We start from the raw sequence: 25,597 nt of genomic DNA on the forward strand, positions 1-25,597 counted from the left end.
GTAAAAATAAGGGAGTCATGTCCCCGTCATGACTCCTCTACCTCCCAAGGTGGCTCTTCGCACAAGAGCAGGTGGCCTTCACCACTGGGAGCCCCGCGGCCGTGCTGCGCGGGAGGCTCAGGCTGAAGCCACCGCGGGCAAGCCGGACCCTGCACTTCGGACCTGATTCAGGGGGCTCCCCTGCATCGCGGCGTCCCCACGGGGGAGACGTGGAATCGGGGGGCCGGGACTCCCTCTTCCTGACGGTCTCTGTGTCCGTCTGCCAAGGCCGCGACTTCTGTCCGGCGGCGCGGTCCACCCAGCCGCACGCGGCCAGTGCCCCCCTCCGCCCTGCGGACCCCAGCTGCGGGTCAGCCCTCCCCGAAGGTTTTCTGACCTCAGAAAAGTGGCGTGACGTGAGTGCTCTTATCGCGCACAATGCACCCAAGAAAACAGAGGCAAAATAAAAAAAAAAAAAAAATAGAGCATTAAGGTCTCATGTTGGAGCTTAAAAACGGCTAAAACAAAAATCAGATCAACTTAAAACCAGGCCAGCACAGAGAAAAGCTATGTGATTAAATCGAGCATATTAGAGAATGGTGTTAGAAAAAAATCTCTGAATACAAAGTACACGGTTGCTACTTGAAAATATGAAACGCAATAATGGAATTTTAAACATAATATCAAAACTCAATTCTAATCCCATACATATTACTTGTTTTCTATGTACCTGTTTTGAATAAGGAATATCATTTAATTTTAATTGGATTTAATTCGAATAAGATATAATTATCAAGTAATAACGTGTTTATACTACATATTCTGAAAGTTAATAATTAGAAGTATAATTGATTTATTAAGAGTTTTCATTCCCTATGTTGCTTTGTGTTATTTCTTAACAATGGTGTTTTCATGTTTATCCTGGAAGGAAACAACTTGCCAGTTTTGATATGAAGCAATACTGGCTCTTATGAAATGAGACTCTATTCAAAACCATTAGTCATATTTACTTTCAATTTAATACATGTAAATACACATCATTCTAATCCCCTACATATTACTTGTTTTCTTTCTGTTGTGAATAGATTATTTTATGCTTTCTTATTTAAAAAAGACATTTGCTGCAACATTATGTAATAAGGATAAAATTATAGAAAAAAATGTTTGAGTGACCTAAGCATTCACACCACACCAAATTTTGGCCTGTAACAAAATAGTAAATTTTATCCCCAAAAAGTAAGTAGTTCCATGCTGACTGCAAAATCCAGTCCCAGATCCAATGAGTAGAGTACAGAACACAGAAGGCATGCTTGCCAGACACACATGCACACTCACTGTTTCGTAACGTCCCCACACCAGGGCTTTGGGAAGGGGCAGGAGGGATGAAAACTGGACCACATGTGTACTCTCAAAGGCAGAATTCCTCCAAGCAAATTATCACAGTTCACACATGCCACCTTTACTAGGTCTTGGCCAACTAAGATTTTATCTCGAAACCCGCCTCTGGAAATTACAACGAAACTCAACAGGAAGTGGTTTGATATAAACTATACAAATTTCTCAGTATGAAGACTTCCACAGAAAACAAAACTTTCTTAAAATATGACACTCTCTTTAGCTTGCCCTTGCTACACAATACTCAAAAATACATTTGTATGAAATTAGGATCACAGAAAAGAACCAGGGAGGATGTTGCAAAGTCTTAGGATCTTCTCTATACTGCTGCCCTCACCCAGACCTCCCCAAAGAGAATGGACGGTTCTGAGGTCCACTGGGGAAGGGGGCTGCTCTCACCTCACCACCCCTGCTTCACCATGGACGGCCCCGGGTCACTCACTATCAAACCTAGCGGAATTGACCTGGACGGAGATGGAACCTCCCAGTAGTGGCCCCGCTTCTTCTTGGATTTCTCAGGCCAGAAGATCTTGTCCCTGGTGAACTTCAGAGCCTCACTGGCTCACTCCCTGCAGTCTCCTGCTGCACCTCGTTTGGTGTCAAAGGAATTGTCTGCCACTCGCTCATCCACCTCAATTTCTTCTTCCCTGACTTTTGGAATGGAGAGGATGCCCTTTTCTCTCCTTTTCCCTTTTAGGAAATGTACTGGGGGTTCTGGAGCTTCAGGTTTTTGACTTGAGGACTTCATCGCACTTCCTTTTATTTCTGAACCTGGCTTGCAGACAGCCATTGTCACCATTTTTTCTTCCTCCTCCTCCTCGACCTCCTCATTGTTGTCTCTGATTGCTTTCCCATTCTGGTCAGTCGGTGCAGAGGTACCATCGGCCTTGGATGCTCGTGGCTTTGGGGTGCCCTTGCCCGTTGGCGCCTCCTCCTTGCTCCCCCCACTGGAGTCATCAGAGGGAGAACTGCCGTTGCCCTCAGCCTTTACTTTCGTTTTGGAAGCTGACTCGGAAGGGGCTACAGCTCCTGCCAACTTCTGTGGCTTCTTTTTAATTGGGAGTTTAGCTGTCTTTTCTTCCTCCTCCTCTTCCTCACTGCTGGAGCTGGAGGAATCAGAGCTGCTGGCCCCACCACCCTGAGGGGTTGGTTTGGCAGGTCGAGATGCAGCTGCTTTGGCCACCATCTTAGACTTGGGCATGGCCAGTCTTTTCGTTTTCTCCTCCTCCCCCTCCTCCTCATTAGAGCTGCTCTCCCTTCCGACCACTGCTTGGTAGGTGCCATGGGGGTTGCACCTGCTTTAGCTGCAGGCTGTTTGAGAGCAGCCATTGGCTTACCTGAGGGCTTCTTGGTGATGCTGACTGGCTTGGCTGGAGCTTCATCCTGAGCTGTCGAAGGGCTTCCTGCTGCCTTCTTTGCTGGAACTGGTTTAGTGGTTGCTCTCAAGATGACTGCCTTAGCTGGGGGTTTCTTTTCTTCCTCAGAACTTGAATCAGAATCATAGCTGCTCTCCTCCCTGCTTTTCTCTGGCTGTTTCTTCTCTGCAGCTTTCTTGGGGGGCTGGGTCCCCAGGGACTTCTTTGGTGGGAGACACTGAACTCTAAGGACCTGGTTTCCTTCTTCACGGGCTTTTCTCTTCCTCTTCCTGTAACAGAGGGGTCCCCACGGCTAGAGCTCTTCTGCTCAGGGGCGGCAGCTGCTCTCACTGGGGCCTTGGTGGCAACTTGCTTTTTAGGTACAGTCTTCTTAGAAATAGCTGCTGCCTTCTCCTCCTCTGAGTCGCTGCTGCTGCTGCTGCTGCTGCCGCTTTTCCATTTGTTCCTCCAGGTATTACCTGAGCAGGTGTGCCTGGTTTTGCTGGAGCTTTTGCCTGTGCTTTAGCTGCCACAGGTGTGGTCTTTGGCTTCTGATTCTTTGGTGCCTCATCCTCTGAGCTTGAGTCAGAATCAGATTCAGAGTTCTTGACGTTCTTGGGAGGAGTGTTAGCTGCCTTGGCTTGGGGCTTAACTCCTCACAGGCTTTTTCTTTTCATCCTCCTCCTCATCATCATCGTTGGATTCTTCACTGCTGCTGCTACTCTGATGCTTCAGCCACAGCCTTTCCAGGATGCTGAGGCGCTGCAGCCTGCTTAGCAGATAGAGCAGCCTTCTTAGCTGGGGGCCCTTGGGATTTGTCCTCCTCACTGCTGTCACAGAGTGGAGTGTTCTGTCTTCTCAGTCGCCACTCCATTGACCTATAACTTCCCTTTGGGGCTTTAGCAAACTTGCACCAGAAGCTATAGATGTCCAGATGGGATGTGGCATTGCCATCCTGCTGGGTAATGCCTGGTGCCTTGGCAAACTTGCTGGCCCCTCCAAGAGCTACTCATTGTGCAAGACGCCGAGCATAAGGGGATGCAGGTGCAGGGGACTGTGCAGCACAAGCCCATATCCACCATCCTCCAGGATATTCATGTCACTACCATTGGCAGTGTCACCTGAATAGACTCAGTTTAAAGTAATGAAATTTATTTTCAATAATCCTCAAGCATTTAGAGCACAGCAGCCTGGAAGATTCCATGCAGGTCCACTGCCCAGACTGGCCCCTTGCCTCAGGACAGACAGAGCAACCCGAGCACACAACCCAGCATGAGCTCCATGGTGGCTAGGCAGAAATAGCTGCTGTTCTGGTTTGCTAGCTGCCAGAATGTGATACACCACTGGCTTTTAAAAGGGGAATGTAATAAGTTGCTAGTTTAAGGTTCTAAGGCCAAGAAAATGTCTCAAGTAAAACAAGTCTATAAAAATGTCCAAATGAAGGCACCAACAAAAGGTTACCATCACTCAAAAAAGACTGATGACGTTCAGGGTTTCTCTCTCCACTAGAAAGGCATATGGCGGCCATGGTGACGGCAACTAGCTTCCTCTCCAGGTGTTTTGTTCCATGGAGCTTCGTGGGGGATGTTCTTCTTCATCTCCAAAGATCGCTGGCTGGTGGACCCTGGGGTTCTCTCCCCTGCTCTGTTGCTCTCCTGTCATTCTCAGGTTTTCTCCAGAATGCTTCCTCTTCTAAAGGATTTCAGTAAAGTAATCAAGACCCACCTGGAAAGGGTGGAGTCACATCTCCCTGTAATGAAAGGTTAATACCCACAAGTGGGTGAGTCACATCTCCATGGAGATAACATAATCAAGTTTCCAACCTACATGACTGAATAAGGATTAAAAGAAATGGTTGCTCCCACAAGACTGATTCGGATTAAAACATGGCTTTTCTAGGGTGCACGAACCCTTTCAGGCCAACACACCTGCTCTCTACGCCCACCCGGTGTTGTTTTTCCAGGTTTCCATCTGACTTCTCTGTCCTTTGTAGCTAGGCTTTCTTCACAGGTTTTCATTATCTCCTGGACTTTACAGAGTCGGCACCTCATGATGGTAGGAAATCAGTAGGGCAGTGGGGAATGCCTTGCTCTAGTCAAACTTTGGTAAGCTGCTCTGAGCAGAGTAAACCCAAAACTATGTAAACCAGAGGGTAGATAAAAATAGTATTTAGTAATGGTTAATAAGCAAGCGTGTTCTTGGCATCCAGAAGAGTTTGGATTTCTGAAGAAGTCAGTATAGTGCAGGAGATTAAAAATCTGCTTTCGGATATCACTGTTTTTTTTTTTTTTTTTACATGGGCAGGCACCCGGAAATGAGCCCACCCTCACCTTTTCTTATACAATGTACTAACATCGTCCAGCATCTCAATGTTTGTGGAAAATTTGATCTGGTTTCTTTACATTCATAGTAATATGATTTATACAGTTGTTTATTTGTTAATGACTGTTTGTGATGAACTTGGAAATAAATGTAACAAATTAGAATGCTGTTTAACATGGAAAAGAGCATAACACATAAACAAAAATTATGATAAATGCATACTATTGTATCTTTGTTAAATTATTTATTTTTAAGTAGTCATTCATAACAAAATAATATTTAACTCCCCTTTATTATGAAACTAGACCATTAGAATATTCCTTACAATTTTGTAAATATCTAATTTCTTATTCTTAATAAGCATCTTACAATCCCAACTGAATTATTATTCTAATACAATTTAAAAATAAAACATTTAAATAAGTATGAGTTTCTTACATAACAGTTATAATATATTTTATTAACAGTTTTCAAAATTCAATTGCATTATTAGAACAGATAAAAATGGCATGCATCAAAAGGCGGTATATTTTCATGCAGGGTAGTTCCTCATTTGAAATGAAGGATCAAAGGTTTCTACTGACTAAAGCAGACATATTTGCTAAAAAGATAGAAGTGAAAGAAAAATGATTTTGATTATCATTCACAACCTAAATTTATAGAAATTTGAGAGCAAATGGTAGATGGAAGATAGAAATTGTATATAAACACCATAGATTTCAAAGAAAATAATAAAATTATGTTTCCTAAAGAGATTAATATACCTTACAGAAGAATCGACTATTTTCCTCAGAATCTTACACACATGATACAAGCATCTATAGTTAAGGCAGAAATGAAAAATGAAGTGATTCTTAAAGACTGATTAAAAAAAAATTCAAATTTTATTATTTACTATTCTCCAGTAATATATTCCAGGACACTGGACTGTCTATAAAATAATTTTATCTCTACTAAAGTTTACTAAAATTCTTAACAATCAAAAGGGGTATTTCATCATTACATGCAAGAGAGATTGTCAATGTGATATTTTCAGGTGAAAACTTTTTACTTTCCTATATTCTTATATAAAAATCCTGAGAAAACCCATCTATTAATTCTATTTTCTAAAATGTCTTGTATGTGTTGTAGAATATATGGGATCTACAAATTTCACTCTCTAGAAATGAACTAGAAGGAGAAATTAGTATAAGCTTTTATTTTTTAAGTGAAAAAATAATTATAATTAAAAAAAAAGAAAATACAAGGAAAACTAAGAAGTCAAACACATAATTAATTTGACATAAAACCTAACATCAGGCGGGCAATGGTGGCTCAGTGGCAGAGTTCTTGCCTGCCATGCCAGAGAACTGGGTTTGATTCCTGGTGCCTGTCCATACAACAATAACAACAACAAAAAAACAAACAAACAAAAAAACTATGAATGCAAATATGTCACATGCCCTTATTTAAAGAGAAAAGTTCTCAGATTGTTCTAAATACTAAATCTATGCCCATATTATATAAAAATCATACATAATCATCACAGGATTATATCAATATGAAATGGAAATAAACAATATATTGAAGAAAAAGGAATCAGTTGACTTAATTATACCACCAAAAATATATACTCATTAAAATCATATCCTCAAAGAAAGTTTATTATAAGAAAATGCTCAGAATAGGATAAGTAAAAAAGAAATTCTAATGATAGATGAGAGAAAGAGAGGGGAAAGGGGGACGAGAGAGAAAGAAGATTATGTATTTGTACAACAAGGAAAACAACACAGATACACATGAAAATATTAATGGTCATCAACTTTGATTGACGTGATTGGTGGTTGTCTTCTTCCAAATTGTGGTGGTTTTTCACAATACCTCTCTCTGTCTCTCTCACACACACACATACACGCATGCATTTACACCTACAGACCACAAATTTTGTTTTCATAATAGAGTAAAGGGGCAAGGGACATGCAACATAATTTTTTGTTGCTGTTTGTTTGTTTAAGAACAAAATGGCCAATCATTGAAAGAAAGAATTATATGTTTATCTTTTGGACTCAAAATTTAATGTCACTATTTTGTTAAGTACAATAACATTGGCTAATTTTACATCAATTAAAAAGAAACATATTACATGCTGTAATTTTCCCCAAATTTTCATATTTTAATATTTGGGAATGTCATATTCCATAACATAAAAAGCCTTTCTGTTTGTAAGGTTAGATATGTCGTAACATATTACCACCATTTTTAGTCCTTATGTATACATATAATTGATGGATTTTTTGTTTCATTTGACTATTTACAAGATTAATGTTTTGTTATGGCTGGACATAGCATTGCAATCTAAGAAAGTCGAATATTTTTTAGGAGATTAAATTTTACTTGTGACTTTTAAAAAATATCATGTGTTCATTAAAAGGCAATTTTGCGATATGTTATGGTTAACTTATACATTTAGATTTGAGATAAATGGAATTACATCCATTTGTAAATAATACTTTCACAAAGTCTTCTCAACATCTCCACTCCTGACATTTTGGAACGCACGATTCTTTGCTGTGGGGTTGAGGGGCTGAAGGGGTGGGTTGAATTAGAAGGAGACAGAAAGCGACAGAAAGAGACAGAAAGCGTTTCTTACACACAAAAGCTTGTGGAATTAGGATTTCGGAGGCTAGCGATTCACATCACCATTATCCCTGAAAGCTAAACCTTTCAGCAGTTTCAGCATCTCTAGGATTTATAACCATACAGGGTTTTGAATCTTGACTTGAGCACCTGGGTTTGCCTTGAAGATTCCTTCTGACTCCAGACAGAAACCTATAAAAGATCCTAAAGAAACATGATAATAATAATACAGTCATACCAAATGTAGGTAACATTAGATCTTATCCTTCAGAATGGCCTGAAGTGCAAAGACCAGACATGAATAAACACTGTTTGCGGACCTCTACTTTGGAATTTCTAAGGTCTAAGTCTTCCAATCAATGTACTGATGAGTTCTGATTTTACACAATTGTCCAAAAATCTCAGGAAGTTCAGAACATGTGAACATGTGACAGGACCTCAAAACAGACAAGGAAGTGATAACACTGCCAACATCAGCCTTTTCAGTGACGCTTTGCTGTTATGTTGGGGGCTCTTCCAGGATTGAGGGCATAAAACAGCTGATAGCCGATCCATAAATTCTTATTTTCACCTTTTGTTTTTGCTAGGTCAGGCCCCGGGAAACAAACCTGGGTCTCCGACATGGCAGATGAGAACTCTGCCTGCTGAGCTACTGTGGCCCACCCATGATCCGTAATTTTAATTACAGAAAAATCACTCGTGTCTGTGTGAGAGAGCAATCTCTACAACTGGAGAAACAAATGGCGGTGTCAGAGCCTCCTAACAGGTCCTCCTCTCTTCACTCCCTACTTAAAGCTAAGTCTGGCCGAGGGCAGCACCATCAGGAGTAAGGTGAGGCCTGGCTGGTTATTCCAGTTAGAGGGAAATGCGTCTTGAAGATGATTGAATAACTATAGAGCTTTGAAGGTGTGAGCGTGTGACTATGAAAAACCTTATGACTAACACTTTATTCAATGTGTGGACATATGAGTAAGAAAAAAGAGAGGCAAAAATAAATAAATAGTGGGGCAGATAAAGGTGTGGGATATTTCAGGTGTTCTTTTAACTTTTATCCTTTTTTTTAAGTAAGAAAATGTTCAAAAACTAATTATGATGAATGGACAGCTATAGGATGATACTGTGACTGGCTGTTTACTTTGAATAATTATATGGTTTGTGAATATACATCTCAATAAAATTGCCTTAAAATAATAAAAAAAAGAAGAGAATGTAATGTATCCTTAGCATGTAAATTTCTATGAACTCTTTTAATTTCAGAGAATACAGTAGTAAACTGATATGGGCTTTTGGTTCCCTCCCAAGCAAATCCTAAATGCACAATATAAATTAAAAGAGAGTGATGGATCAAAACAATATAAAATTATATAGATTTTTGGCAAGGTAGAAAGCAATTGTTTCTCAGTGTGTGACTATGGGCAGCACAGAAACTGGTTAGGAAATATAGATGGGTAATACTCAGAACACCTTTTAGTGCTGTTCTCTTCTGTTTCCTGTTTGCTGGATCAGTTACTTGAATGAGGGTTCAAGTTCAAGTTTGCAATCAAGCTTTAATGGAATGGAAAGCAGATAAAATGGATAAACCCAGTTGTCTTAGGTATTCCCTCCATGGCGACCTCCACAATGACAGAGCTGAGTGGTTAAAATCCTGGAAAACAGAGAAGAGAAATGTGAGAGATCAGCTGGAAAAGTCCGTGAGACTGGACAGAGTCACCTCGTAGATTGCTGAAAATCAAACTGTTCAATGTCTGATTTTAATGTCCAGAGTCTCATCTCTTGGCATGCACTCCTCATCGCTCATCCTCAAGTCTAGACTCATGTAGAAATGCACCAGCCATTCATAGAACCTTAAAACATCTTTCCTCATTTCTTCAGGGGAATATAATGTAAAAAGAAAAAAAACTAATGGGACCCCTTAAGAATACCTCTAAAGAAGAAATACAACAAACTGAATGAAAATAACAGGCGAAACATAATAAATGAAACAGAATCAAATAAGATATAAATTAAGCAAAATAACTGATATAAAAAAGATTGGGTAGCTTCTGGACCTCCTTTCTGAGGGAGCTGCGAGCAAGATGTGGAATAGTGGATTTGACAGCTATAGCAGCTCCACCTATGGCAGCGCGGGTGGCTACATGCACTCCACTGGGGGCTTCGGATCACCGACACCTTCTCAAACTGAAAAGAAATCAAGAACCCGAGCCCAGCACATCGTTCCTTGTACCATATCCCAGCTACTTTCTGCCACTCTGGTTGATGAAGTGTTCAAAATTGGGAATGTTGAGATTTCACAAGTTACTATTGTGGGCATAATCAGACATGCAGAGAAGGCTCCAACCAACATTGTTTACAAAATAGATGACATGACAGCTGCGCCCATGGATGTTCGCCAGTGGGTTGATACAGATGATGCAAGCCGTGAAAATACTGTGGTTCCTCCAGAAACATATGTGAAAGTGGCTGGCCACCTGAGATCTTTTCAGAACGAAAAAAGCCTGGTAGCCTTTAAGATCATGCCCCTGGAAGATATGAATGAGTTCACCACACATATTCTGGAAGTAGTCAATGCACACATGACGCTGAGCAAATCTCACAACCTGCCGTTGGCAGGGAGAGCACCTATCAGCAATCCAGGAGCGGGTGAAGCAGGGAACTTTGGTGGGAATAACTTCATGCCAGCCAATGGCCTCACTGTGGCCCAAAACCAGGTGCTGAGTTTGATTAAAGCTTGCCCAAGACCTGAAGGATTGAACTTCCATGATCTCAAGAGCCAGCTACCACACATGAATGTAGCCTCAATCAAGCAAGCTGTGGATTTCCTTAGCAATGAGGGACACATCTATTCCACTTTGGATGATGATCATTTTAAATCCACAGATGCAGAATAACTGGAATAACTGGATCTAATTGGGTACCTGAAATATTTTCTAGTTGGATCTAGTTTCACAATCTGTTGTCTCCAATTGTGCATAAGTTTGGCCAGTTGACTTCTAGGAAGTAGATTTTATCTATAAAAGGTCTATGACATCCTTCTGAACTTATTGCACTTCTCTTTGTCTTGTTTTGTTTTAATTTTTTGAAGCTCAGAGGGAAAATGGGCAATTATCAGGGATATAAACCAGGACAGAATTTCTTGAAGAAGATACAAATAAGTTAGTTCACATCAGGATAGATGGAATTGGAAGAGAACCTACCAAGAGAGTTGGACAGTATTACTTAAATAAATGCTCAGGAGCTTCTATTCCTAAAATGTTTCTCGTTAAGGCAAAATGAACAGGACTAGGACCTATTGCCAGAGAGCTAACCAAAGGACTGCTAACCTTTGCCTGTCTTTGTTTCCCACTTTGATTATATGGAGTTACTTTCAGAATTGCACTTTCATTCAGCCTATTGTCTTGACTGCTGCTGAAAAGCGTGTTTATGAGAATATGAGGTTCTGGAGTGGTAGCCTCTGGAGCAGGGCAGAAGAAAGTACCTATTTTTTACTGTTTTGTAAAAATATGTGCATCCATTTGTTTAATAAAACAGTTTCCTCATTGCAAAAAAAAAAAAAAAAAGATTGGGTAAAGACATTCTCCTAGAAAGAATTAGAAACAGATAAAGATAAATAATATAAAAAAAAGTTAAGGACATAAATGATAGAAATAGAAGTAGCAATATCCACATGAGAAGAAAAAAAATGAAAGTAAGTAATTGAAATTGTAAGGACTGCTAATTTGTAAGAATGAAAGAACAATAAAAATTTCAACTCAAAAAGACCCACAAATGCTCTCATACACACACGCACACATACATCTAGAAAATTTACAGTGGAATTTAAGAATATCTAAGTTAATGAGACAATTCTCCAAGCTTTCAAAGTAAAAGTGGATCTGCCTGGAACAGGAAGAAATGAGGAATCATTAATATTGGTAGCAAGAGAAAAATACTGCATCATTCCCAAACTACTGTTACAAAAATAACATAAATATTTTAAGCCAGAACTTTAAGCATGGACAAAATTAAGATATTTTCAACCACATAAGGCCTCAAAAGTTTTATAAAAAAAGAAATTATTTGAAATTATACTCAGAGGATGCCCCCACAGAAATAAATCCAAGAGGATTCAAAGAGGTAAATATAAATTGTACTATTATCTCACAATAAACAGACGAACATTCAAAAGAACACATTTTAAAATTCAGAATACCTAAAGCATAGATGTGGAGGTTGGTATAGAGAGTGTGAAAGCAGGAGATTGATGCATACCAAGCACACTGAGGTGGAAGAGAGTTTTTATGAGTCAAGAAATGATAGAGAAAAGTTCATGTTTATCAGATACCAATTGAAGCAGAAAAATATATTTTTAAATTTCACATATTAGCAGAAGAAAATTGTATTTATCCATTGGTGAAAATAAATGTAAATGAGAGTTAAATTCAGTGAACGAAACAGAAACCTTCAGAATGGATCCATAAAAACAAGATCTAGAATTAGTTAGTAAACATGAAAGACTCTTTGTCGGGGGAACTCCCAGGGAAGGTGACCGTGATGGTTTGAACCTATGTGAACCAAAAAAATTCTGTTCCTAAGGCTAATCTGTTCCTGTGGGTGTGGACCCCGATAAGTAGGATCTTTCGGTGAATAAGATCTTAATTTACTGGGAATCCTTCATAAGAGGATGAAACTCAGAGACCCCAGAGAGAAAGTCACAGAAGCTGAGGAGGAATCCAAGGAAGCCAGAAGCTGGAGGCTGCAAAACCCAGAAGAGAAGGGAGGGAACAGCAGACACTACTTTATGCCTTCCCACGTGAAAGGGGAGTCCAGGACTGCCGGCAGCCAGTCTTCAGGGAGAAAGCATCGCCTGGTAATGCGTTGATTTGGACCTTTTGCTCGGCCTCAGAACTGTAAGCTTCTAAGTGACTAAGTCCCCATGGTAAAAGCAAACCCGTTTCTGGTATATTGCATTTTGGCAGCTTTAGCAAACCAAAGCAGTGCAGAGTAAAGCACTCCAGGGCTCACTTCCCCAAACAGCTGGTGGGCAGGTATGAATGAGCTGAAAGAACTTCTGTGGGGCCCCAGAGGCCACAGGAGTACAATACAGCCTGCCAAGAAGAGTGGAAAGAAGGGGCTGAGAAACTGAAAGAAGTTCTATGAGCAACTCACGCCACAGCGGCTGCCGGCACCCATCCCCCACTAGGGAGGCGGCCACCTCAGTGTCCACTCCCTGGCTGGCTGCTGTGGGTGGAGAAGGGTGTGGAGGTCCTGTTCCCCAAAAATAGGAGGGGGCAGAGCCAAGCGCTAATCACGGCTGTTGATGGGTGAATTCAGATTGCTGGACTGAGCTGCTCTTTCAGCCCACACAGGGATGGCCAGAGCTGTGGTTACAACCTCAACCCAGACAGAGGCGGATGTGGTGGAGGATTAAAGATACAGGAACTCTGATTTCCGGAGCCTGTCCATGACCAAAAAAAGATACAGAAACACTTCGCTGAAGTGCGCCATTTGCTGGGCCCGCCAGGAAAGCACAGTTTTGGAGAGCTATCAAAAAGGCCCTTGATGTCTTCCCTGACCCTCTCCCAGGGCTCCTTCATGCTTCGTGGGTCCCTACCCCTGGTTTAGCTGGGAAATGCTGGCTTTGGAGAGTCCTCTCCAGGATGACCCGCCTCCCAAAATGTGCCCTCCAGGCAAAAGCAGCGAGAGGCAGTGAAAGTAAAGTTAAAAAAAAAAAGAAAGAAAGAAAGAAAATGATAGAGGCAAAGCAAAAACAAACAAGACAGATGGAGAGTCCCAGAAGAGGAAAGGAAGCTTTCCCCCGAGAGTGAAACAATTGCACAAATAGTACAATCTTAAATATTGTACAGTAAGTACGTACAGGGAAAGAATCAGATGAAGAAGAGCTAAAAAAAACTCTGATCAGTTAAGCATGGATAATTCCAAAGGTCTAGAAGAGGTTGAAACACATGCCAAAGAAGAGACGTAACACAGAGGCTCGGTCTCGCGTGGGAGCCTTCACAGGCCGCGTCGGAGAGCCCTGAGCCCTCTTGTCCTCAAGCACCCAGTCCCAGTTCTAGAAAAGGAGCTGATCTTGCACATCGCCAGCCACTTAGGAAAACCCCCGAAAGTGTGTTGTTCCATTTTTCTGAAAGTTTACACCAAAAGGATGTATCTTTGCCCTTTGCAGGACTGGGACAGAAAACAAGGCATGGTCAGCACCTCTGAGGAGGGCAATTGGAGTGGCCTGTTGTGGTTGCTCCAGGGACACCCATTGGCATTTTGATATCTGAACCACAATTTTTGCCACACCTTTTGGAGAAATAAACAGCTTCCCTCCAGAGGGAAAATACAATTCCTACACAGTTTTTGTAAAACTACAAATTCTTTCCAGTTTAAATAATCTTCTTCCGCAAGCTAAATAAAATGTATGGGGGGGAGGGGGAGCTAACAACATTGTTATGAGGGAACCTCTATTTTGGAATTTTAGAAGTTACCAAAATAAAAAGTACAGCTTTGAGCTACTTCCGAATTAAAAAACAAAATGACAACAGCAGCAACAACAAAAAATGGTTTGAACTGGATACAAGTTTGAGTTTCCTGTTTCAATGGAATGAACTTTCATTATTTGAGAGTGACCCAAAATATTATAGAATATGCCTGGTATTTCGCCCAAAACCAGGAGAGAAATTACTGTACAGGGACGTAAGACCAGAAATGAGTAAAATAAATAATGTGCCTTCGCTTGAGTCTTTCTGTGTACAACTTATTCAATAAACCACTTACCTGAGATAATCGACTATTTCAAATTCTTCACTTCTCTGTGGTCTGACCCTAGTAAAACGTGATTGTGGGCAAAGCATGCTTTCCCTCACCTTCACATAGGGCACAGGTCTGGAATTCATTTGGTCGATCGGGTGTTAGTAGAAGCGAAGTGAGCAGAAACTCGCGTAGTGAGGTTGCCTTCTTCACCCTGGCAATTCACCATAAGAAGAAAATGCCCCAGTGAACTACGTCTCCAAACTTGCATCACAGGATCGGATACCTGAAGACAGCCATCTGCTCCGGGTAATTGCTGATCCAGGAGACTGAGCATCATAGCAGCAAAACTGAACCCAATTTGCAGTCTGGAGAGTTGTTTACACTGTGCTTCGTAGACCCACAGACTCAGGCACGAAAGGAATGACTGCTCTATTCCCTACACAGCACAGAGGGCCCCAAAGAGCACAAAAGGAGAACCCATCGTGGCCACCTTCCAGGAAGGCCAACGTGCTCAGTCAGGGTCTGTGGATGGCAACTTCACGTGCCCCACTTGACTTTGGAGAGGAGAGAAAGGTTTGCACTGCCCGAGGTGGGTATTTATCCATCACGGGTGGAGGGGCCTCTGCCCCTGAAAGCTTCCCACCCTGAGGAGCATAAGGGGCTGCTTGTCCCCAGTTTCTGGTTTCCAGGTTTAAGGTCTGGTCAGGCCTTTTCAGGAGATCTAACAATTCATCAAGGCTACAGAGTGGAAACAAACGTTCTAAAACAATAGAAAACGAGGGCCGGGGAGGGCTGGAAGATGGAATGCTGAGTGTGTGTCTGTAACTTAACCAGTATACATGGAGGTATGCTTAGTTTGCTGGGATTAATTTTATCAAAATAAGTTTTCAAATAAAACTCGAATCCATTAAATAAATCATCAAAAATATTTATGAAATAGCAATACATGTAATTTCCCTGTTTATGTTAAATTTCATGTATTACCTCATTTGATCCTGACTACATCTTGAGAAATTCCTAAAAATAAATGCCTCTTTTACAGATAAGAAGGCTGAAGTTAAGTTTCTTACTAAAATGTTTAAAACAAAATTTATTTACTATTTAAAGGAAATATGTTTTTGTATGTTTAATAAATACCATAGAAAAATAGTCAAAAGTTTTAGAACTGATAATATCATTTTCTCCTCTATTTTAAAAGCAGCTATTTCAGTCACTTTTCTAACCATCAGTACCTCACATGTGCAGAGCGGATGATGGGTAAGCTGTGGCCTAAAATTTCCTTTAAAAATTCCTTAGAAAGCCCCTCACAGAAAGAATATAACGCCTCTCCTTTAAAATGAAGACAAAAAAGTAAGCCTGTTAAAAATATTCCCCCTGAAAACACAAGCACCCCTCAATGAAACAGAAGACATATTTTAAGGAAATTAATCGTGCTGACACCTTAACTTCTCTCAATCCATACTAAACCTTATGTTCCAAAGTAAAAAAGAAAATGAAATAAATTTTAAAAGTTACAAGTTTATGAGCAAGTTGCAAAACCTAAGAGTTAGGAAGAGCTAGAGGTAGCAGCGAATGTGGAAAGAATGGTGGGCTATGTGGAGCCGGTGTAAAAGGTACGTTTGCTCTGATAACAACGGGGTCCTTGCATTTGAAAGGTTGACTCATGCTCCAATACCACACTCGGCAGCAGAAGGATTGGAGCCAATATTAACTCAGACAGTCCTGGGGAGTCTCCGTTTAGTGATAGCTGTATGATCTGCACAAACCTAATGTTACAGAACAGGATGGAGAGTGAAGCAACACGTAATCTTTGGACATAGAACTCTGTTTCATGAACGCATCTGTGTTGCTCATTTGAGGGCTGCCAGCAATGGTTTACTAGATTAAAACAAAATGGATAACGTTAAAACTATACAACATGCAACGGTAATAATCTTTCCCCTACATCCTATCCAGGTGTGTAAGTGTGGAGGAACCATCCATTCCAATAGAATTATATTTGTATTTCGCAGTTAGGATTAAAGGCCGGGAGAACAGCAGATCTCACGGGATTCTCAACTCAGCGACTTACTACCAATATGACCTAAGGCAAATATCAGCTTCCTCAGTTATCAAAGGAGAAGTATGGTTGTGCATTCTTCAAAGAGTGCTTTCACATATATTACACCTTAAACACAGTAACTGAACATGCCATGGACTAAATATATTAGCCTTATCATTTTTGTTATAAATATTATCAGTAATTCATTCTTAAGCCTTTTGTGAGTATTTAAAATTTTCCTCACATCAAGTTTTAAACCATTTATTTAGAAGACAGAAGACTTCTGTCTTCTAAATTAAAAGATACACTCATGTATCTAATGTGCTTAGGAAAAATATGAGAGGGGCAGAAATGATGAAGAGAGCAGAGAAAGATCTGAAAGAATCCAATAAAAAGGAAAGGTTAGTGTAATAGCTGGTGAGATTTTGCTGTGTTTAGAGAATTGAGCTGGTATAGCATTACAACAACTCTAGAAATCAATCAGCACAATTTTTCATTAAAACCCAATGAACATAGTTTATTTTTCTCACCATAGGTGGAAGAAAACCATCCATTACAGTATTCATGTATATCATTGATTTAAAACCCTATGACAAATAATTTGTGAAGTTCTCTTTACTACCCAAAAAGCCATTTTAAGAAAACATGACCTAAAATCACACAATATAATGATGTAAAAACCACACACTGTATTGATGCTTCTAAATATAATACCCTAAATGTAGAGATATAAAACGTGTTTTATAGAAATTAATTGGCTATAATAAAAGAGCTAATTTATGAATCGCACCTCCTTATAATGACTAAGTTTGATTTTAAGAGAAAGTGCTTCATATAACAAATGCAGGAAAATGGAAAAACAATGTGTGTGGATGCTAAAATAAAACCCAATGTTAGGATGATTAACAGTTATTCATTGTTATTGCTAATAATAACGTTAATAAATAATATTAGAGAACCAGTGCTCTAGCATAGCCACCATTAGCCCAATGTGACTAATTAATTTCTTCTGCTTTTTACTTTCTATAATGTGGCTACTGGACATTTTAAATTATATATGTGCCTCGCATTGATGGCTCACATCACATTTCCATTGGACAATGCTACAATAGGGGGTAGATCTCTGGGGATAGTAGCAGAGTAAAATTGATTAATAGTAAGACGTCTCCCCAATATTGTTTCAATACATAATTTCTGCACTACAGATTTATTTCTATTTAACAAAATGAATTATATATATGTGTGTGTATTTATATAGACACACATCACTTCAAACAAATGTTGCTAATGAAATTCAATAAGAACTGCATTTCATATGTATTATTAAATTAAAGAAAGTCGGTCTGTGTGTTAAAGGGGATCTCCTGTCTTCTGCTCTGCAGGCACATCGGGGGTGCTTCTGCAGCAGTTATCCTGCTGTCCTAACAACTTTCCAACCAAACATGTGGTTGGAAATTCTACAGCAATTTGCTTCTTTCCATAGAAGAGTATATAAGTCTTAAAATTCTTCAACACCATTCACAATTAGATTGAATAAATTGTGCTTTGATCCCAACTTTGGTTTCAATGCAATTAAATTTTTCTGAAAATGTTGGCTAACATGTTCATCATCTATTTCAACTGAGTTAATTATCCAATCTAGTTTTGTAAATTAACTAAAATTTCTTTTAAAATCTATTAATTCTATGTAGTAAGCATTTGAATGAAAGCAATGCATTTGAATTTGTTAAATTCCACAATGATGAAAGCTGTAAAAAATTTTATAATTTTAGGAGAAAACTAATTTTTTAAAATATGTTTATTGATAAACCATATGACAATTCTATTCACTATAAAATTGATCCTAGTTGATATAAAGGATCTGATTTAATTTTATAAAGCTTATAAAGGATCCCATTTAATTTTTTTTTTTTTTTTTTTTTTTTTTGGCATGGACAGTCACTGGGAATGGAACCAGGGTCTCCAACACGGCAGGTGAGAATTCTGCCATTGAGCCACCATGACAACACCCCCCGTTTAATTTTGCAAGCATAAAAATATATCTGCAAGATGTGTCAATATCTTTTTTGAATATTTGATTTATGTTTAGTTGTTCATTTATTGAATTAAAAACCTTCAATAATTTCAAATAATAAAAAAATTAAAAATAGATTGGAAAATCATCATACTTTGAATTCAAACTCTTTACTAGTTTACTCTTAATTTTATTAATAGCACTGAATACAACATCATTGACTTTGATGTATTTCATTAACATCCTTAATGACTAAGCATTCTCAATAAATAAGGTAGTGAATTACTAAAGCACCTAGAGCTATTAAAGTTGACTCCAGTCCCACTTTGCAGACCCACCACAGAGGTGATAGTTGGAAAGCTAAGGTGTTTGGGAATTGACAATTTTTTTTGCATCCATTTTCAGTAATTTTGGAAATTACATTTCCTCCAAGATTATTTCAATTCTTACGCACTTACATATATATGAGCAGTAATGATTAATTTCCCACTGGATATTTTCGTCTGCTGGATGAAAATTTGCTTGATTGAAATTCATTGGAAACTGATCTTCTATATTTTTCACAATTTCATCAAGCTTTCATGATACAATATCATTGCTCAGGGAAATCGAAGAAACTATTTCATTTAGATTTCTTTCCAACATAAGAATAACAATCTTTCATACTGTTGGAACCATGAATTTTCTTTAATATTTTGGCTTATCATATCTTATAATACATTGTGCTATTCTATAAGAAATAAAGAGACCTTTATCCCTCAGATTAAAATATAATTTAAAATGTCTGATGATGGTAATACAGTTTTCAAACTTTCCGTTTAAATTTTGTAGATATATGCATATATATATATGTATATACCCTTGCTAGTTTAATCAGTGTGCTGTACGATGTACTCTAAATCCCAGTAGTTTTGTTTCATTTAAAAATTTCCTATGCAAATAAGGAGTAGGAGTATTTACTTGTTGAAAAATTATAAAATCAATGTTAAATAATTCGCTAAATACTCGCTCTATATTCTTTCCATTTGAGCATTTTAAGTAAGGAATTTTTTTTAAATGTAATTTGTACGTATATAGAGAATCTCCACAAATGTAATAGTCATTAGTGCAGTTGATGCAGATATGTTGCATTGCTGACTTAAACATCATAAGCAATATTGTCATTTTAACCCAGTTCTCCAAAATGGAGAACAGCTTTTGGCAAAACGTTAATGAAACAATGGACAGTGTGCCCTGTGCCCTGAATTATAGATGAATTCCAGGAATATTATAACCATGAAAAAATATTTTGCTTACACATATAATGGAGTTAGTTTCTAGGTTCAGATTTTAAATTGTGGTGAGGGATATTCAAAAATAGTGGGATCTGGGACTTCTTAAAAATTATATTGCAGGACTTCTCCATGCTTTACAGGATGTTTAGCATTCTTGGTGTCTACCTATTAACGTAGCAGCACTCCTTAATATTTTAATAATTTAAAAGAAGCTTCCGATAAATTCCCAAAAGGACCTGACAGAGAGTGCCTCACCCCCCAACAGGAGAACTAAAGAGAAAAACACTGAAATCTGCTCCCCATGTGTAAAACCATCGCCGGTTCCTATCGCATTAGCGTCCCATCTGCTAATCAGTGTCTTTATATTCAGTAGGTTATCTTCACTGTATCTAAATCCTTTTAATAAAAGCAGGTGTTATTAAAAATTTAACCTTTGAAAAAAAGACTTTCATGTTCATCTTGGGAAAATATTGAGGAAATTCTTAGCAAGTTGATGAGAACGAATGTTTTTTCTTAAATTTTCACATTTGATGAAATTTCTATTTGGAATGTCATATTTTCTTACAAAAACAACCTATATATATATGGGCTCATCTTTACATATCTATTATATAAAAACAATTATTTTTTAGCAAATGTTAGAGTGACTACTATATATTTCAGCATAAAAAAAACAACAACATAGCTTTCCTACCTGATACACATGCAAAAAAGGAATCAAGCGCAGGCAAGTTGTTTCTGTAGCCAGTATTTTTCTCTTTGCTTCAAATAGAGGAAGGTAACTGACAATTATTTTGCACATACTATGAACTAGATATTATAATACTTACTTAATTCTTATAACAAGCCCTGGAATCCATTTAAAAGGAAGAGACAAATCTCAGGATGTTAAATGACTTTATCCAAGTCACAGTTAATGCCTCAGTTTGCCAACCTGCTATGGCAAATGCCTCACAATGGAATAACCTAAACAAAGGGGAAGTATTACCTCATGTTTCTGAGGCTACCGAAGCCCAAAATCAAGGTATCAGCAAGACACTCTTCTTTCCCAAAACCTGTAGCGTTTGGTGTTGGCTGCAGACAATCCCTATGGTTCCTAGCTTGTATACCTTCTTCCCATTTCCTAGGGATGTCCTCTCCTTTCTCTTCACTGTTCCATTAACTTGTGGTTTCCAAGTCCTCCCTTTGGTTTTCTCTTGATTAAGTTGCATCCTCATTCTGTTGGGCCACACCTCAACTGAAAACAACATCTTCAAGAAATTCTGTTTACAATGGGTTCACAACCACAGGAAAGCAGATTAAGTACATGTCTAGATTGGACTACAAAATCAAATCTACTAAAGTGAAAATCAAATTTGGTTATGCTTTCCTGCTCAACTTTGCAGTCACCCATCTTAGTTTGTATGACATAGAGGACTCCAAACTTTCCATTTAAGAAGCCACCTTATTAGGTGGTGCGATGGTGGCTCAGCAGGCAGAGTTCTCACCTGCCATGCCAGAGGCCCAGGCTCGATTCCCGGTGCCTGCCCATGCAAAAAAATAATGAAAAATAGCCACCTTATTACTTAAGGATCAATACCCAAATGATATTGTGCTTCTCTTTTCTTAGAATATAAAAACTAGTTTTGCAAATTATGTTCCTTGCATCCAATCATTATTATTTTAATACTCTTCCCCTTTACTTATTATTACTCTACTCAATTTATTCTCTTTTAAGACTATTTAACTATACGCTCTTCCATACACTGAGTACTAAGGTTATTCTTCAAACTTGTGTATTTCCCCTAAAAAATATATATATATATATATATATATATATATGTACTATCGACTATAGATTAGCAGCATAACGCTTGAAAATAAACAAGCCAGAGTTACTGTGTTTTACATTTACATTGAAATACTAGTTTAACGTTAGCAGATAAATTTAAACGTTTGTAATATGGTGGAAGCATTTTAAGAATTTAAAAGGTGTCATAATTAGAACTGAGAAAAGGTATCATTTCAGAAGGCTCTTCAGAGCTACCACAGTTTCAACTAAATCCATTTACTTCTTTTCAGACTTTTGCTTCTTGGCATTTTATCTTTTTTAGATTCTGTCTATAGTCACCAATTCTTTCAAATACCCTTAAATAATATTTCCACTCACATTACTCCCATTCAAAAGTGGCATTTATGATGAGATAATTTTGGAAAGCTATTTAGCATCTTCTTCTGGTCACTCAGGCTTTTATCCCTCTCTTACTTGCATCCACATTTGTTCTTACCTTTAAAGAGACAATTCCAGCCAGACCATTCATTAGTCTTGGATACAAATTTAGATGATTAAGTGCCTGCTCTTGTGAAGATTTATGCAATTTCTCTTGCAATTTTGTGTTGCTAATTGGTCCAGCTCGTGTTTCTCCACACAGCTATTTCTCCTATCATCTCCTCTTACATTTTCTATCACAGGCTAATATATTCTTCTATGTGATTTCCCTACATTAAGTAGTTACTGCATGGCTCTCTGATGCTGCTGCTCCTTTCCCCGTCCTGGATATCGTCTTTCACATTATTGAATGGGGCAAAATTCTTATCCTTTATAAAAAATATAGACTTAGACTTATTTGGAGGTGGTGGTGGGCAGGCAGTTTGCTGGGAGAAGGTAAAATATTCCTCGTCCGGTCAGTGGAAGGGATAATCAGTACCATATTAAGGGAAGTGAGCTGCATAAAAGTTGTGTCCTTTCCTCATTCAGGATGTTAATATGCTTTATGTTTCTGTTTCTGTATGTGAACATCATGAGGCTGGGAAAGTGCTTTTTGATGATTCTTTATATCCACAAGTTTCACTTACTCAATGGATACTTTCTAAGTGTTTCATTCTCATTAAGAAATTAATTTGTAGAACAGTTACTGGTAATACTTGAAAACCGCTCCCCTTATTTTCCACCTGTAAAATAAATAAATAATTGTATATTGCTTGGTCAATTTTCCACCTTTAAAATAAGTAAATACTTTTGTATTGCTTGGTCAATTTCTCTTTTGGTTTGTGTGACACTCACTGAGATGAAAAAAGGTAGATTATACTTAGAATTTGTAGCAGAGAAAAAGGAGTATCTATAACTATAGAGGCAAGAGATGAAGCTTACTGGAACGAGGATTGATACGCACCCTTTTGAAGGTAATACAAAACAATTACCTTGGTGAAAGGGAAAAAGAAAATCTGACACCTGTTCTTATAAATGAAGTAGAATAGCAAATGCTTTAATAGGAACATACATTGTCTTGCATTTAGAGTATACAGCAGAAAGCGGTTGCATTCAAATGCATGTCTCACCATTTATGGTTGGTAGACCAGTTACTTAGTCTGTAATGTAGCTTTGTTTGTCTGGAAAAGCAAACTCAGATTCATATTTCAATTCTAATATAAGGAAATTATAAGCAAGAATCCAGAAAATAACAAGTTATATTCATTGTATCAGAGAAAGATTATTTTTAAAATGAAAGCGCTTAAGTGTCAGTTCACTTTATATTTGCAAACACATATACTGAGATGTTAGCTTTTCTATAATTAAAAATAGTAACCATGAAAGCAATTTTAAAACATTACATCCTGCAAACAATAAACTCTTTATATAAACAGACACATAGGGAAGCAAATATTCCTGTATACATCCTCTGCAAATATGCCTTTTGCTAAATAATTTCTAACCCTTGCTTTCAGGCTCCCTGCAATTTTCATCGGTTTCTATAGAACAGAGAAACTATACATCTATCTGTTAATTTATTCCTTAATACAATGACATTTTGAGAGTAACAAGCTTGAATAACCAACATGCAAGATATATCCACTAAAAAGCAAATAACAAAATAGAAGAATTTTTTGATATCAGGAAAATGAAACACTTATAGAGAATATCATAAACAAATGCATGCATATTTTAATAAGACAGTACCTTATATAATTAGCAAATTAGAAGAATATATACTATTTAGAGTATTTAAGTGTTTTATTCTACATCTGACTATAAATAATGTTTTTAAAGAATTATGGTACAAAATTGCCATTAAAATTTTTTCAATTTATGTTTATATTATCAGAGTTAAAAATATAATTGATACCAATGGAAGTAATTTTAAGATAGAATGCAGTTAAATGTTAGAAGATTGTTGGTGCTTAAATACATGAAAAGTATTAACGTTGCTAATCAAAAAAATCTTTCCTGAGGAAATTTCCCTAAAAACAGAGAGAAACAAAAGAAGACAAAAACCCTAACATCAAGCAAGGTCACCTTTGACATAAATCCTGTCATGAAGAGGAGAGAAGTGACTTTTTTCCAATCACTTCCACCTGTCCCTGTGACAAACCTAGTAAGCCTTCCTTGTGCATATAGTTAGGCCAGCGAAACTAATTCTGGCCAATGGAATTTGAGCAGAGGTGAAATGTGTCACTTTCAGAATATGTGTGGACAAGAACGTGGGAGTTTTCCACATATGCCTCTTTTCGAGTCCCAGGAACCAAGGAGGCCATGTGTTTCAGGCTATGCACGCCTGTGGAGCAGACCTGCCCGGTGCTCCACAATGGACATGAGCCCTTGGAGACACTTCACTGCTGTGTCAGGACACTGAGATTCTGAGGTTATTTCCTATCATAAATCAGACTTCCAGAAAGAGGAAGTAAGGCTTGAAGTACACATGTACAGACATGTGGTATTTCATGAGCCTCTAAATCCAAAAGCTCCTGAGCTGCCTTTCAAATACATCAATTTCATGAAGGAGACTTAATAAGTTCATTAATATGGCCAAACAGTTACACTTAAGTTAGTGGTAATTTAAGGTATAGACCAAGTCTCAGAAGGAGGGTCTCAAAATATAATAGGTCCTCAGAGAGCCAGAGCCTACGAGTTGCAGACCTTCTCTGAATCTGAAGATGTTCACAATATTGAAGAAAATTATAGCTGAGTGGATAAAAGAGTATATTTTTGGAATCAGAGAAATCGGAATTCAAATGCATGTCTCACCATTTATGGTTGGTAGACAAGTTACTTAAAGTCTATTATTTCACTTTGCTTTTCTGAAAAACAGGGATAGCAAACCTCTTCCCAAAAATCTATTATTTGGATTGAAAGAAATCATGCATGAAAGTGCATACAATAGTCCCTAGAGCATAATAAGAGCTCGCTGTTAGCATGTTTGGCAAGTGCTAAATAATAGAATAAATGATCATTAACTAGCCTTGATTTTTCTCCAGTGATATTGTTCTATAACTCATGTTCATATGTTCTGAAGAGGGCAGACCATGGTGGCTCAGCAGGCAGAGTTCTCACCTGCCATGCCGGAGACCCGGGTTTGATTCCCGGAACCTGCTCATGCAAAAAAAAAAAAGACATATATATGTTGTGAAGAATCATTAATCATTATTCTATGCCTGTCCTTGTCCATTTTCTTCTGCCTGTGAGTGTGACAGAATGGTCCTATTCAATTTTTCATAGAATTCCAATCTATGCTTTCAAACAAATTATGACATATTTGTGATTAAATATTAAATTTGATAAAAATTTCCAAAGAACTAATCATAATTTAAATCACAAACTGAATATAGTGCCTGGTCCATAGTAGGAGTCAGCGTCGTAATTATTGTAACAAATCAATCAATGTTTTACCCAGTATGCAATCTTAGACACATTGACTGGATGAAGAGGCTCAAATCCTGACTCTCGTCATCCAGCATAACCTCAAAATGTTAATAAAGAAAACAGCAGCTCTCTGTACCTCAAGAGGGTACTGGGTAAACCAAGCAGGATTGTTGTTGGAGAAGTGAGAGGCAAGTGTTAAAGATATGTTCACTGCATTCATCATCTGCCAATTCTTTTTCCTGCCCTTCC

The 25,597-nt window shown here is 38.2% G+C and overlaps 1 long non-coding RNA gene and 2 pseudogenes across 1 annotated transcript; 1 reads left to right on the forward strand and 2 right to left on the reverse strand.

The window, feature by feature from the left end:
- Window positions 1–1,808: 1,808 nt before the first annotated feature.
- Window positions 1,809–3,827, reverse strand: LOC143656576 (nucleolar and coiled-body phosphoprotein 1 pseudogene; annotated as a pseudogene).
- Window positions 3,828–7,798: 3,971 nt separating this feature from the next.
- Window positions 7,799–20,652, reverse strand: LOC143654785 (uncharacterized). Its single transcript, XR_013161946.1, has 4 exons — window positions 20,426–20,652; window positions 14,427–14,613; window positions 9,132–9,312; window positions 7,799–7,859 (listed from the first exon to the last, which is right to left on the reverse strand). It is a non-coding gene; the product is annotated as an uncharacterized LOC143654785 (long non-coding RNA).
- LOC143654784 (replication protein A 32 kDa subunit pseudogene) lies at window positions 9,743–10,657 on the forward strand (annotated as a pseudogene).
- Window positions 20,653–25,597: the final 4,945 nt, after the last annotated feature.

This window comes from Tamandua tetradactyla, chromosome 14 (genome assembly GCF_023851605.1).
Source record: "Tamandua tetradactyla isolate mTamTet1 chromosome 14, mTamTet1.pri, whole genome shotgun sequence".
Taxonomy (NCBI): Eukaryota; Metazoa; Chordata; class Mammalia; order Pilosa; family Myrmecophagidae; genus Tamandua; species Tamandua tetradactyla.